Raw genomic sequence first — 14,771 nt, 5'->3', positions numbered from 1 at the left:
TAACTAATACCTGTAGTCATAATAGTATTCGGTGGGACATTATCACTCTTAGTAATACCACTAAGAATTGAAATATTCATATTCATGTGATCGCTCGATCTATAATTCTGCGATCATATTTGCATCAACACTAGCAGTGATCTGTGATATGACATTCGGTATCATCATCTCCTATCTTTGAGCAATCAACTGAATCATATCAATCTCCATCATTGGAGTTACTCTTTTTATGTCATTCTGCCGTACCCATCCCGTACGCAGTAATCAATACTAATCTCACCGTATAACTCGTTACCATCTCAATCATAACAGCAGGTACACATACACACCAAATATTATCATACATATTACACATACCAGTATCTAGTATATATGTTCCACAAATATAATAACATATAGACTTAACCGGACGTCGGTTAACGTTTAAATATGTTTCATAACCCTTGTCACCAACTGGCATATAGATCTTTCTCAACAAAGATTAATGTTTAATATGCTTGATTTCAATATCCTTCTGCATGTCAGCATAACCGATACATGCTCACCTTGAGCACCAAACGATTACGTACCACGGAGTTATAATATCCGTGTCTATTTGTATATCCGGTATACACGGTATACCACCTACGAACGAATAACCAACTATGCTATAATGATTCCAACACCTCTTTGTGTATGGGTAATCATTCTATTCGAGTATACATGGATATAGGCATCTAACGGATGTAAGGATAACATAGGGAGTTGCAAGGTTCAAGGTAATCGCGCAACCCATGTTGCCTTCAAATATTATCAATTACTATTATGGGAAACTCTATCACTTGCTCAGTCAATGTCCTCGGGCGTTCTAGGTTCGCTAAAATCGGTAATTCTCGATCTGGAGGTGGTATGTCTCATATGTTTGAGAGTGAGAAATACACATTTTTTTTTTTGGAATAAGAATGGGTTCAGGTACAGGTCCGTCCGTACGTGAGGGTCGGCGGTTCGGGTGAACATAAGGGGTTATTAGGATATACGGTACCGGTGTTGGTAGGGTAAGGGATTTATCAATTTTGGTTGGGAGTGAAGGTTACTAGATATTTCTGGTTAATGTCAAACGGGATATCTAACTTGGTACTATCATAACTATGGCCCGATAAGTCAGACTTATCATCAACCGATGCTCTAGAAATTTCAGCATCCTCGGTACTTTTATTATTTCATCCCCCGATTCCTTATCCGGGTCCTATTTCTCAATACATGTACCCACAAGATATGCATATATATATATATACACATTAGCACACATAAATTATATTATATACTTTACACATATGTTGCCATTTTTACCTATTAATGTACCCCGTGACTTCCCCTGAATTCCCTCGTGCGGACAAGTCTGTTATTATGTTCCGGACCATAATAACTCACTTGTCCATCCAAGTTCATCCAGAACTCGTCACTATAAATTATTAGTTGATATTCAGATCCTATAATACTTGAGCTACTGGTTATATTTTAGGTATCTTTTAAAGACATCCTAAATCCTTATAACCAATGGCTCTGATACCAACTTCTGTAACACCCCGTAACCGCAGCGGAAACGTAACCGGGGCGCCACAGACACCTCTGATATCAACCACATTGTTTATAAAGAAAACTGATGTCACACCCGGCCCTGAGCGGCGGAATCAGCCGGGCGCGCACGAGTGGGGATTGATAATTAAGCACGGGCCATTGCAAAACATTCAAAGATTTTTATTGCGCATGAGGAGTTTAGTACAAACACATTACATCGTTCAAAGATTACAAAAAGAAACATCCAAGTATAAAACTGAAGATTTCCTCGCTATATCCCCTTGCGCGGCGGGTAACCGTGCACATCGAGGGGATAAAACCAAAATCTTCCAAAAAGCTTGTTTTAGATGTTCAGCGTGTGGTGCTCTAAGTGTGACTCCCTGCGCTACCTAGTTATCTCCTGAAAGACACGTAAAAACATTTGAATCAGTATAAACTGAGTGAGTTCACAAGTTTTAGTAACTTGATAAAATCATTCTGAAACATTTCTGGCAACATCATTAACATCTGCTTGGTAAAATCGTATTAACACATAATTCTGACAATATTCTGATAAAAATCGTTCCGCGGGTTACGCGTGAACAAATTCTGGATACGGTGCTCGTCTAAGTGGTGCAGCCACTACGAGCTAAAATAACGTAAAACCGTCCCGCGAGTTACGCGCAGACGTTTCTGGAAAACTATGCTCGTCTATGCAAAGAGGCATTGCCCCTACGAGCTAAGGATACCGTCCCGCGGGTTACGCGCGAACAATTCTGAGAAACTGTGCTCGTCCATGCAAAGAGGCATTGCCCCTACGAGCTAAGGATACCGTCCCGCGGGTTACGCGCAGACGTTGTGCCGGAAAACAAGGCGCTCGTCCATGCAAAGAGGCGCGACCCCTACGAGCGGGCTCAACCCCATAGTACTGCCCCATGCCAGGCACTCGTCCATGCAAAGAGGTGCGACCCCTACGAGTGGGCGGATCAAACCAGCAGTCCCTACCCTTAGAGTTCCAATGGTAAAGTGATCACTTACTCGAGTTCTAGCGCACATACATTGAAAACCTTAGATAACCGTTTGCATTGCTCATCATGAAACATAACTTAAACACATAATCGCTTTCATAGCTTGTAAGTATACCATGATAAAACATTATTTAAGTACGTGTCCCTCGCCCCGAAAGCAGTTTAAAGCAGTGAAAACAGTGAAAATAGGGGCTGTGAGACTCACCTGTGGTTCTTGTTAAGGGATTAATCGAGATTCGGGTTTTCTTGGTGTTGGCCTCGGAATCGAAGGTCTAGAATACGATTAAATAACAAGTATATATATTAAAATCAAGAAATAGGAGAATATAAGGGTTGGATAGTAGGTCTCAAGGTTATATTCTTGGCTTACCTAGTAACAGGATCGGAGCTGGAAACAACGGATGCTTGGGAAAGGATTAGTGCAAGTTTGTAGTTCTTTGAAGTGTGTTTTGGGTGATAATTTAGGCTACAAATTTATAGGCAAACTCAAGGGAACACAATCCCTTGCTTTAGGGGATTGAAATCTTTTCATATTTAAATGTAATGATGATAAAGTATAGAAGTTATTATTATTTACTTAAGAGTGGAGTGGTGGATAAAAGATTTTGATTTGATCTGGACAGAACATGCAGATCTGGGGTTGGTGAAAATAGGGTGGCTGACAGTTGACTTTTCATGTTACAGTGTGCTTTTTCAGGTACTTTTGTCAGTGTACAGTAAAAAGTGGAAAATCTCTGAAACACGCTACTGTTTCCTTTCGGGCGGGAGTAATCTCCTTAACTGGAGAATAGACCAAGTGTTCTGCGCGTATAACTTGGTGCGCATAGCTTTCTGCGTATAGGACATGTCTTTGCTGCGGGTAGGTGCGTAACCTTCTCGCAGTTAGGGACTTTTGAGTTTCATTTGTAGATTCTCCAGGTGGTCTTGGTATTTCAACATAGTGATCAGTCATGTTGAAGTCAATTCCATCTTGGAGCTTCAGACAAACTAGCTCTCAACGTTCCCGCCATGCGGGTAGGTTAGTTCCCTTCCGCACGCGCATAAACGATGTAGGATGCACCCGCCTTAGCATCATGCGGGATGGTCATCCCATAGACAACATAACTTTGAAGTTACATGAAAACATAAAGCCAAATTATTCACGCATGGCGCATATAACATATGCTCACGCTGGTTCTTAACATGGTGCGCTCGCGCAGGTTGCACATAACAAATGCACGCGCTTATCATTTACAATCACCTAATTATTAGGTTGATTACTTAGCTTATGGGTTTGGGAAATTACCGGTTGTCACATTCTCCCCTCGTTAAACGAATTTCGTCCCGAAATTTAGGAGACGTTGCTGGCAGAAGCCATGTTCTGAAAGAGGTGTGGGTATTTTGTGCGCATCTGGTCTTCTCTTTCCCAAGTGAATTCAGGCCCACGCCTCGAGTTCCACTGAACCTTTACTAACTTGATTTTGCTTCTGCGTAACTTTTGTTCTTTCCAATCGGTTACTGCTATGGGTTCTTCTACGAAGTGCAGCTGTTTGTCAATATGAATTTCTTCCAACGGTAAAATCAACGTTTCGTCAGATAAACACTTCTTGAGGTTGGATACGTGAAACGTATCATGAACTCCACTGAGTTCGGCGGTTAGACGGAGTCTATAAGCAACTGGACCGATCCTCTCCAGGATCTCAAATGGTCCAATGTAGCGCGGATTTAGCTTTCCTCGCTTACCGAAATGTGGGACTCCCTTCCATGGAGAGACTTTCAAAAGTACTTTATCCCCTACTTGAAACTCCAACGGTTTCCTTCTCATATCAGCATAACTTTTCTGTCTGTCGCGTGCTGCCTTAAGGCGATCCCTTATCTGAAAAATCTTGTCTGTTGTTTCTTGGATCACTTCTGGACCAGTCATTTGCTTGTCGCCCACTTCAGCCCAACACAGTGGGGATCTACACTTGCGCCCATATAACGCTTCAAACGGCGCTGCCTTGAGGCTTGTGTGATAACTGTTATTGTAAGAAAATTCAACCAACGGAAGGTGGGTATCCCAACTACCTCCAAAATCGATCGCGCATGCGCGCAGCATATCTTCCAATGTCTGGATCGTTCGTTCGCTTTGTCCATCCGTTTGGGGGTGATAAGCCGTACTCATGTCCAGTCGAGTACCTAACCCCTCTTGTAATGATCTCCAAAACCTTGAGGTGAACCGACTATCTCTATCCGAAATGATGGACACTGGGACTCCATGTTTTGAAACTACTTCTCGAATATATAGTCGGGCTAACTTTTCCATTTTATCAGTTTCTTTAATCGGCAGGAAGTGCGCTGACTTAGTTAGCCGATCTACAATAACCCATATCGTGTCGTAACCCCCAGGTGTCCTTGGTAGTTTGGTGATGAAATCCATGGAGATTTGTTCCCACTTCCACATGGGAATTTCTGGCTGTTGAAGTAACCCCGACGGCTTCTGGTATTCAGCCTTTACCTTTGAACACGTCAGGCACTTACTGACATGTGTCGCGATGGCGCCTTTAAGATTGGGCCACCAATACAACATTTTAACATCTTGGTACATCTTGTCTGCGCCAGGATGTACGGAATACCGCGTCTTGTGAGCTTCGTTTAATACCTGCTCGCGCAGTCCTCCCTTGAGAGGGACCCATATGCGGTTGGCAAAATATCGAGTGTTCCCTTTAAGTTCCAAATTCTTAATCATACCCCCAAGGGATTCAGTTTTAACAAACTCTGGTTTCAAGGCTTCTTGCTGAGCGTCTCGGATGCGCGTAGAGAGCTCTGCGTGAATTGTTAGCTTTAGGGCCTTGACCCGTAGTGTTTTTATTCGCTCCTTTCTGCTTAGCGCGTCTGCTACCACATTCGCTTTCCCCGGATGATACTTGATCTCGCAATCATAATCATTCAACAATTCAACCCATCTTCGTTGTCTCATGTTTAAATCCTTCTGATTGAATATATGTTGGAGGCTCTTATGATCCGTAAAGATTACACATTTCGTACCGTAGAGGTAATGGCGCCAAATCTTTAGCGCGAAGACAACCGCTCCAAGTTCTAAATCATGCGTTGTGTAGTTCTTTTCATTGGTCTTGAGTTGGCGCGAGGCATACGCTATAACTTTGTCTCGCTGCATAAGGACACATCCGAGTCCCTGGTGTGAAGCGTCGCAGTAAACGACGATGTCATCCGTCCCCTCTGGTAAAGATAAAATTGGCGCACTACATAACTTCTGTTTCAACATTTGAAATGCCGCTTCCTGATTCTCGCCCCAAATAAACACCTTGTCTTTCTGAGTTAGCGCGGTCAGAGGTAGAGCTATCTTGGAGAAGTTCTCAATGAAGCGTCGATAGTAGCCAGCTAGTCCAAGGAATTGCCTCACCTCAGTTGGGGTTTTTGGCGCTTCCCAGTTTTCGATGGCTTTAACCTTAGAAGGATCGACGTGTATTCCTTTCTCGTTTACAACGTGACCGAGAAAGTGAACCTCTCTAAGCCAAAACTCACATTTAGAAAACTTTGCATACAACCTTTCTTTCCTTAACAATTCCAAAATCAACCTCAAGTGTTGCTCATGCTCGGCCTTGGTTCGGGAGTAAATTAGAATATCATCTATAAACACAATCACAAACTTGTCCAAGTATGGTTTGCACACACGGTTCATCAGATCCATGAATATAGCCGGCGCATTAGTTAGCCCGAAAGGCATCACTAAGAACTCATAATGGCCATATCTGGTTCGGAAGGCTGTCTTTGGCGCGTCTTCCTCATGGACCCTAAGTTGGTGGTATCCTGACCGTAGATCTATCTTCGAATAATAACTGGATCCCTGCAACTGGTCAAATAAGTCATCAATCCTCGGTAAGGGGTACCGATTTTTGACTGTCAGCTTATTCAGCTCCCTGTAGTCAATACACATCCGGAACGAACCATCCTTCTTCTTAACAAACAGTACTGGAGCTCCCCAAGGTGAAAAGCTTGGGCGTATGAAACCCTTATCCAAAAGTTCCTGTAACTGATTGGATAGCTCTTGCATCTCAGATGGAGCTAATCGATAAGGCGCTCGGGCTACTGGCGCAGCTCCTGGGACCAAATCAATTCGAAACTCGATTTGTCGCGGGTGGCGGCAATCCGGGCAGATCTTTAGGAAAAACTTCTGGAAATTCGCGCACTACAGGTAAGTCTTCAATTCTTCGCTCATCTCCCTTCTCTATTACATGCGCCAGGAAGGCGTAGTACCCTTTCCTTAGGCACTTGCGCGCCTTTAGGCACGAAATCAGTTTCGTCGCAACTCCCTTTCTTTCCCCTTGAATCATCAAAGTTTCTCCGTTCAACAGTGGAATCCGAACCTGCTTCTCATGACAAACAATCTCCGCGAGATTCTCGACCAACCAATCCATACCTACCACAATATCGAAACTTCCCAAATCTATTGGCAACAAGTTTATATTGAACTCATGACCTCCCATGACTAATACACATTGCTCAGTCCTTTCATTCGCGCATAACTGCCTACCATTGGCTAGTTCTATAGTATAAGGTTTGTCTAGCCTACTGGTCGCTAAGCCCAGGGAGTTTTTAAACTCATGGGATATAAAACTTAGGTCAGCGCCAGTATCAAATAAGACAGATGCATAATGACCGTTAAGCAAAAACGTACCGGTTACCACATTCGGCTCTTCCTTTGCTTCACCCGCGCCGATCACAAAAGCTCTCCCGCGAGCTTGGTTTCCTTTCTGTGGGCAATCCCGACTGAAGTGTCCAGGCTTCCCGCATGCGTAGCAGCTGTCGCTCGATCCAGCTTCTCTGATGCGACAATTCATCGCCTTGTGTCCTGGTCTGCCACATTTGGCGCATTCGATTTTTGCGCATTCACCCTCGTGGTGATACTTGCATTTGCTGCACCATGGGCGAGGCCCGCTGTATCCTTTCCTTGATGGTTCCGCGGCTTGAATCGCGTAAACCCTTGTGCTTTCCTGCTTCTTGGGCGGTGGCTGCTTGAAGTCTGACCCTCGGTGGGAGTTCCATTTCCTCTTGGAGTCAGAGGTTCGCTGCTCGTTCAAGCGGGTGGTCAACATACCCGCACGAACCGTATCCCTTGTAAGGGTGATGGCTCGCGCAACCGCCTCGTCAAAGGTCGGAGGTGCGGCGGCGTTGAGCGGGACTCTAACGACAGGAGGTAACCCAAAGATGTACCTCTCGATTTTCTTTTCTTCTGTGTTTGCCATGTCTGGCACCAGCTGGCAAAGCTCGTTGAAACGATTGGTGTAGGCATCGATATCCGTTCCTACCATGGTGTGGTTCCAGAATTCTTGTTGCAAGCTCTGAATTTCTGCGCGTGAGCAGAACTTTCTCATCATCATTTCTTTCAATTCTTCCCAGGTCTTGTGAAGAGCAACTTCTCGCCCCAACGTCTTTACTTGGAGCTTCCACCAAGACGAAGCTGCTTCTTGGAACATGCAGGTCGCGTAAAGGACCTTCTGGTTTTCACTACATCCGCTGATGGAGAGAACGGTCTCCATCTTGTCAATCCAATTGTAGAGCCCAATGGCTCCTTCGGTGCCTTTGAACGGCCAAGGCCTACAGGCCATGAATGTTTTATAGGAGCATCCTTTGTTCAAGGCTCCTGATTCGGGTTCTGGGGTCTCGTTCTCTTGGCGACCCTGACTAGATTCGGCCTTGCTGGCCTCATGCGTTGCAATCGCCTGCGCGATTATTTCTGCGAGCTCCTCGGGTGTCATGGTAATTCCCTTGGCTCTGGTTGGAGGCATTCTTTTCATAAAAAGAAAATATAACAAACTTAGCGCATGTACTCAGAGCACATAATGTTCTTCTCTAGACACTGTGACCCGTGTTCCTAAGTGCGTGTGTGATTTTTCTTTTGAAAATATTCTTTTGAAAATATTCTTTGAAAAATATTTCATGCGATTCCCCAAAGGTTATAGTCTAGGTTAAAAACTTCTTTTCCTAGTTCGCTATAACCAGTGCTCTGATACCAATCTGTCACACCCGGCCCTGAGCGGCGGAATCAGCCGGGCGCGCACGAGTGGGGATTGATAATTAAGCACGGGCCATTGCAAAACATTCAAAGATTTTTATTGCGCATGAGGAGTTTAGTACAAACACATTACATCGTTCAAAGATTACAAAAAGAAACATCCAAGTATAAAACTGAAGATTTCCTCGCTATATCCCCTTGCGCGGCGGGTAACCGTGCACATCGAGGGGATAAAACCAAAATCTTCCAAAAAGCTTGTTTTAGATGTTCAGCGTGTGGTGCTCTAAGTGTGACTCCCTGCGCTACCTAGTTATCTCCTGAAAGACACGTAAAAACATTTGAATCAGTATAAACTGAGTGAGTTCACAAGTTTTAGTAACTTGATAAAATCATTCTGAAACATTTCTGGCAACATCATTAACATCTGCTTGGTAAAATCGTATTAACACATAATTCTGACAATATTCTGATAAAAATCGTTCCGCGGGTTACGCGTGAACAAATTCTGGATACGGTGCTCGTCTAAGTGGTGCAGCCACTACGAGCTAAAATAACGTAAAACCGTCCCGCGAGTTACGCGCAGACGTTTCTGGAAAACTATGCTCGTCTATGCAAAGAGGCATTGCCCCTACGAGCTAAGGATACCGTCCCGCGGGTTACGCGCGAACAATTCTGAGAAACTGTGCTCGTCCATGCAAAGAGGCATTGCCCCTACGAGCTAAGGATACCGTCCCGCGGGTTACGCGCAGACGTTGTGCCGGAAAACAAGGCGCTCGTCCATGCAAAGAGGCGCGACCCCTACGAGCGGGCTCAACCCCATAGTACTGCCCCATGCCAGGCACTCGTCCATGCAAAGAGGTGCGACCCCTACGAGTGGGCGGATCAAACCAGCAGTCCCTACCCTTAGAGTTCCAATGGTAAAGTGATCACTTACTCGAGTTCTAGCGCACATACATTGAAAACCTTAGATAACCGTTTGCATTGCTCATCATGAAACATAACTTAAACACATAATCGCTTTCATAGCTTGTAAGTATACCATGATAAAACATTATTTAAGTACGTGTCCCTCGCCCCGAAAGCAGTTTAAAGCAGTGAAAACAGTGAAAATAGGGGCTGTGAGACTCACCTGTGGTTCTTGTTAAGGGATTAATCGAGATTCGGGTTTTCTTGGTGTTGGCCTCGGAATCGAAGGTCTAGAATACGATTAAATAACAAGTATATATATTAAAATCAAGAAATAGGAGAATATAAGGGTTGGATAGTAGGTCTCAAGGTTATATTCTTGGCTTACCTAGTAACAGGATCGGAGCTGGAAACAACGGATGCTTGGGAAAGGATTAGTGCAAGTTTGTAGTTCTTTGAAGTGTGTTTTGGGTGATAATTTAGGCTACAAATTTATAGGCAAACTCAAGGGAACACAATCCCTTGATTTAGGGGATTGAAATCTTTTCATATTTAAATGTAATGATGATAAAGTATAGAAGTTATTATTATTTACTTAAGAGTGGAGTGGTGGATAAAAGATTTTGATTTGATCTGGACAGAACATGCAGATCTGGGGTTGGTGAAAATAGGGTGGCTGACAGTTGACTTTTCATGTTACAGTGTGCTTTTTCAGGTACTTTTGTCAGTGTACAGTAAAAAGTGGAAAATCTCTGAAACACGCTACTGTTTCCTTTCGGGCGGGAGTAATCTCCTTAACTGGAGAATAGACCAAGTGTTCTGCGCGTATAACTTGGTGCGCATAGCTTTCTGCGTATAGGACATGTCTTTGATGCGGGTAGGTGCGTAACCTTCTCGCAGTTAGGGACTTTTGAGTTTCATTTGTAGATTCTCCAGGTGGTCTTGGTATTTCAACATAGTGATCAGTCATGTTGAAGTCAATTCCATCTTGGAGCTTCAGACAAACTAGCTCTCAACGTTCCCGCCATGCGGGTAGGTTAGTTCCCTTCCGCACGCGCATAAACGATGTAGGATGCACCCGCCTTAGCATCATGCGGGATGGTCATCCCATAGACAACATAACTTTGAAGTTACATGAAAACATAAAGCCAAATTATTCACGCATGGCGCATATAACATATGCTCACGCTGGTTCTTAACATGGTGCGCTCGCGCAGGTTGCACATAACAAATGCACGCGCTTATCATTTACAATCACCTAATTATTAGGTTGATTACTTAGCTTATGGGTTTGGGAAATTACCGGTTGTCACAACTGAATACATTAATATACTTCAAATTACATTATCTCATATTTCATTACCGTCTAGGTGATACACACATCATACAATATGATACATAATTCTATTTAATATAATGTATCCTAACATTCCGCAGCAAATCTTACACACATCAAGCACTTAGCACGTAAGCAATCACTTCATCTTAATCGTACCTGAAAAGCATGTGAGAAAAACGGGTCAACTACGAATAGTTGGTGAGTTTCACAATTCGAGTAAACCATGATAAATCAATATCAAAATATAATATTATCGATGTAATTATGCTGAGCCCACAAGTGAAACCTCTGACTATCCACAAACAACCCCGTGGCATACTCCGCCCACGTACCTGCCCCAAACCGCTATGTCTAACATTACATAGCAAAATATATATAACAACAAAATAGACATGTGCAACTGGCTGGGAAACATCCGCAAATCCATGCCGGACCAGTTGGGTTTGTCAGACCAAAGTACTATCCACACTCTACCGGCTTTCAGTTAATCACTCGTGTTCCGGGGCCTTAGAATGTTAGCAACTCAGACAATTACCATCTTAGTACATTTCCGTACGATTCCCGTACAACAAAATATATATAAATCCACGCAAATCCATGCGTTCAGTATGTACTTAAACATTTCAGGAGTAACATGCTTCCGCCCCGGGAAAATATTTAAAAACAATTCAGAAAAAGGGGCTCGTGAAACTCACCTTAGCACATGCAAGCAGGTAACAACAATCTTTATTAGTTAACACGTCCAATCTGTAATATGATCCCTACGATCGTTACTATCCAATCACTATTAATACAACTTTAACCGTGTTAACCGGTACATCTGGGGACACTGTTAACCCAGTACTGTACCCATTCCGGGGGCAATGTTAACCCAGAAACACTTCTCCGGACTCAGATTGTGATATCGTTTAGAGTTTACTAGTCAAAATTACTGTTAGTCGTTTTTCCCGTTTTGCGTGTCTGGCACAGTTATCCGCTTTTACGTTTCAAAAATGAGTTTGGTCACACACGACCCGAAAATAGTGGTTGACTGATAATTTAATTAAAGTTGTGAAATCAGAGCTCGGTTTAGACGCCCAGATTGGCCGCGGGACCCGTTTCCGTCTTTAGTGTACCGGAAACTGTTTTATCGGATAAAATTACCCAAATCATCCGAATTATTTTCGGATGATTTATTTTTACTTGTTTAACTCAGTTATATGAAAATAGTTCATTTTTAGGGTTTTTATACACCAGTCAGTTCGTTTACCCGAACCTTGCTGGTTTACGCGTTTTATATTATAAAAGTTCACTTTTATTCCAAATAAATATCCGTTCATTCTCGGATCTTGAGATTTTGCACAAATAACATTTTGACAGTGGGGAAATTTATAAAAATATTTTCAGAATTAATTTTTATATTTAAAATTTATGTATCTATTTTTAAACACCATTTAAACACTAAATATGTCGTAAATACCAAACGACCTTAGAAAAATCCCAAATTTTTCCTGGATGACCCCTGCCATCTCCATAGTCCCCTGTAATTTTTCCAGAACCAGAATCCCTTTTTACATGCCATTTTCACTAAAACCGAGCTAGAAAACCCTAGAACTCGTTTAACCAAAAAGCCTACTTAGACTTCTCCAACTGACCTAAAATTTTGTGTGTGACTTTTACATGTTATAAAAAGCTTATCTGGAATTTTCCAGAATTTATCATGATATTTAACTATTTTTCACCATTTTTAGCCAAAACCGAGCATTAAATTCACCAAATATTCATCCTTTGTCCAAAAATTACCAAAAATTCACAGAACTCATATTTTCATGTATTTAAGACCTCTGTAAAATTTCATGACCTAACTCTAAACCTTCAACAATCAGTCCAAAACACAAACTTCATACAAAAACCGAATATACCTTTTGTTTTCCGCCACTACAAGCTACAAACTCGTCTTTCCGCCTTATCTACCACTAAATACAGAACCTACAACCAACATACCACAATACCAAGCAAGTTACACTCACAATCAAGCCTCTTACACTATAGTTTCGGTTATTGTTTCAAAACTAGAGTTTAAACCGTAAAAATTCGTTTTTGGTTCGTTTAACTCCTTTCTTGGACCAAGATCCCTTGTATAACCCGTATACATCACTTGATCATGCAAGAATCAGTTTTCATCTTTGAAACCTCATTTTCTTGCAAATAAACTCAAGAAACGAAGATGGAAACGTAAATAACTCGACTTTTACCTCGGTTTTCTTGCTAAAAACTCGGGTTTTTAGATGATGAAGTGGAAGGGAAGATGGAATGTTGCATTGGTTGTTTAGAAAAATAACAAATGAAGGGGTTACACCCTTATTATTTCCGATCGGAACTCATGGGAGGTGGGGTGGGACCCACCTTTCCATTTCTAGCCACATGTTTGGATTCTCGAAATCCGGATAATGTTTTGGATAATTTGGTTCAGTTTGTTTTCGGTTAAATGTCTAATTCGGCTTAAAACGGGGCTAAAACGGTCGTTTTCGGCTTAAAAAAATGAAATTTATATAAAACCGATTTAAAAACTTTAAAAACTTAAACCATAACATTTATTAACTTAAAACATCATATTATTAATTATTGCGCATCTTTTTCGGCTTGATTGATTGTCTCTTGCTCGGTTTGGTATTAAAGGTTTCGTTTAACGTACCGACGTACCATTAAATCGAAATTCTTTTTCTGTGCCGTACTTTTCTTATCCCGAAGCATTAATGCTTCGTAAAATCACTAAATATTATAGATATCGTCTATAATTGATCCCTCGATTCGTTCGGGTTTCAATAACTATCGATCGATTAATCGCATATTCAATACGATGAATTATATATTCACGTACAATCAATACAGTGAACCATGTATTCTCGTATAATTACTATGGTAATTCATGTACCCGACATTAACTATTGTCTACCGGTTAGGGTATTCCAGGTTTCGTCGGAATCGTTACAATATGAGACAGAGAAGATGGTTGGAGTTGATAAAGGACTACTATTGTGATATCAATATCATCCTGGTAAGGCTAATGTGGTCGCCGACGTGCTAAGCGGTAAGAATGAAGAAGTCATTACAACAATGAAGTCGTATAAGTTTATTTTAACTTAGATCTCTTCGAATAAATCATCAAGGCACAGTTTGAGGTGCTTGCAGATGAAAGGTTAATGAAGAAGGAAAGAATTGTCGGACAGTAAGACGAGGTGATGGAAAACACTCAAGGTGTTAAGATTAGGTTTAATCGTATGTGGATTCCACACCATGGGAATCTCAGAGGTCGAATCTTAGATGAAGCTCAGAATTCGAGATACTCGATTCATCCGGGATCCTCTAAGATGTATCAAGATTTGAAGAGAGACTATTGGTGGCCGGGAATGAAGAATAATGTTGTAGATTACGTCAGTAAGTGCTTAACTTGCTTACAAGTCAAAGCAGAGCATCAGAAGCCTTATGGGAAGATGCAGCCATTAGAAATACTAGAATGGAAATGGAAACACATTACCATGGATTTCATCACTAAGCTGCCACGTACAACTAAACATCATGATACCATTTGGGTGATTGTGGACCGTTTGACGAAAAGTGCTCACTTTCTGCCTATACGAGAAGCCATCTCGTCAGAAACTTTAGCAAATTTGATCATAAAAGAAGTTGTAACTAAGCATGGAGTGCCACTGTCGATCGTGTCTGATAGAGATAACCGTTTCACTTAAAAATATGGAAGAAGTTCCATGAATCTATGGGAACAAGATTGAACATCAGTACGGCGTATCATCCTCAAACCGATGGGCAGTCTGAAAGGACGATCCAAACCCTTGAGGATATGCTACGTGCTTGTGTTCTAGACTTTGGAGGAAGTTGGGATGATCATCTGCATCTGGCAGAGTTCTCCTATAACAACAGCTACCATTCAAGTATTGGTATGCCACTGTTTGAGATGTTTTATGGAAAA

This window comes from Bidens hawaiensis, unplaced genomic scaffold (genome assembly GCF_021521415.1).
Source record: "Bidens hawaiensis isolate Kalapana, Puna unplaced genomic scaffold, B.hawaiensis_p1.1 tig00031098_1, whole genome shotgun sequence".
In the NCBI taxonomy this organism is placed as follows: domain Eukaryota; kingdom Viridiplantae; phylum Streptophyta; class Magnoliopsida; order Asterales; family Asteraceae; genus Bidens; species Bidens hawaiensis.
The sequence above is the reverse complement of the archived record's forward strand: the minus strand, read 5'-3'. Positions refer to the sequence as shown.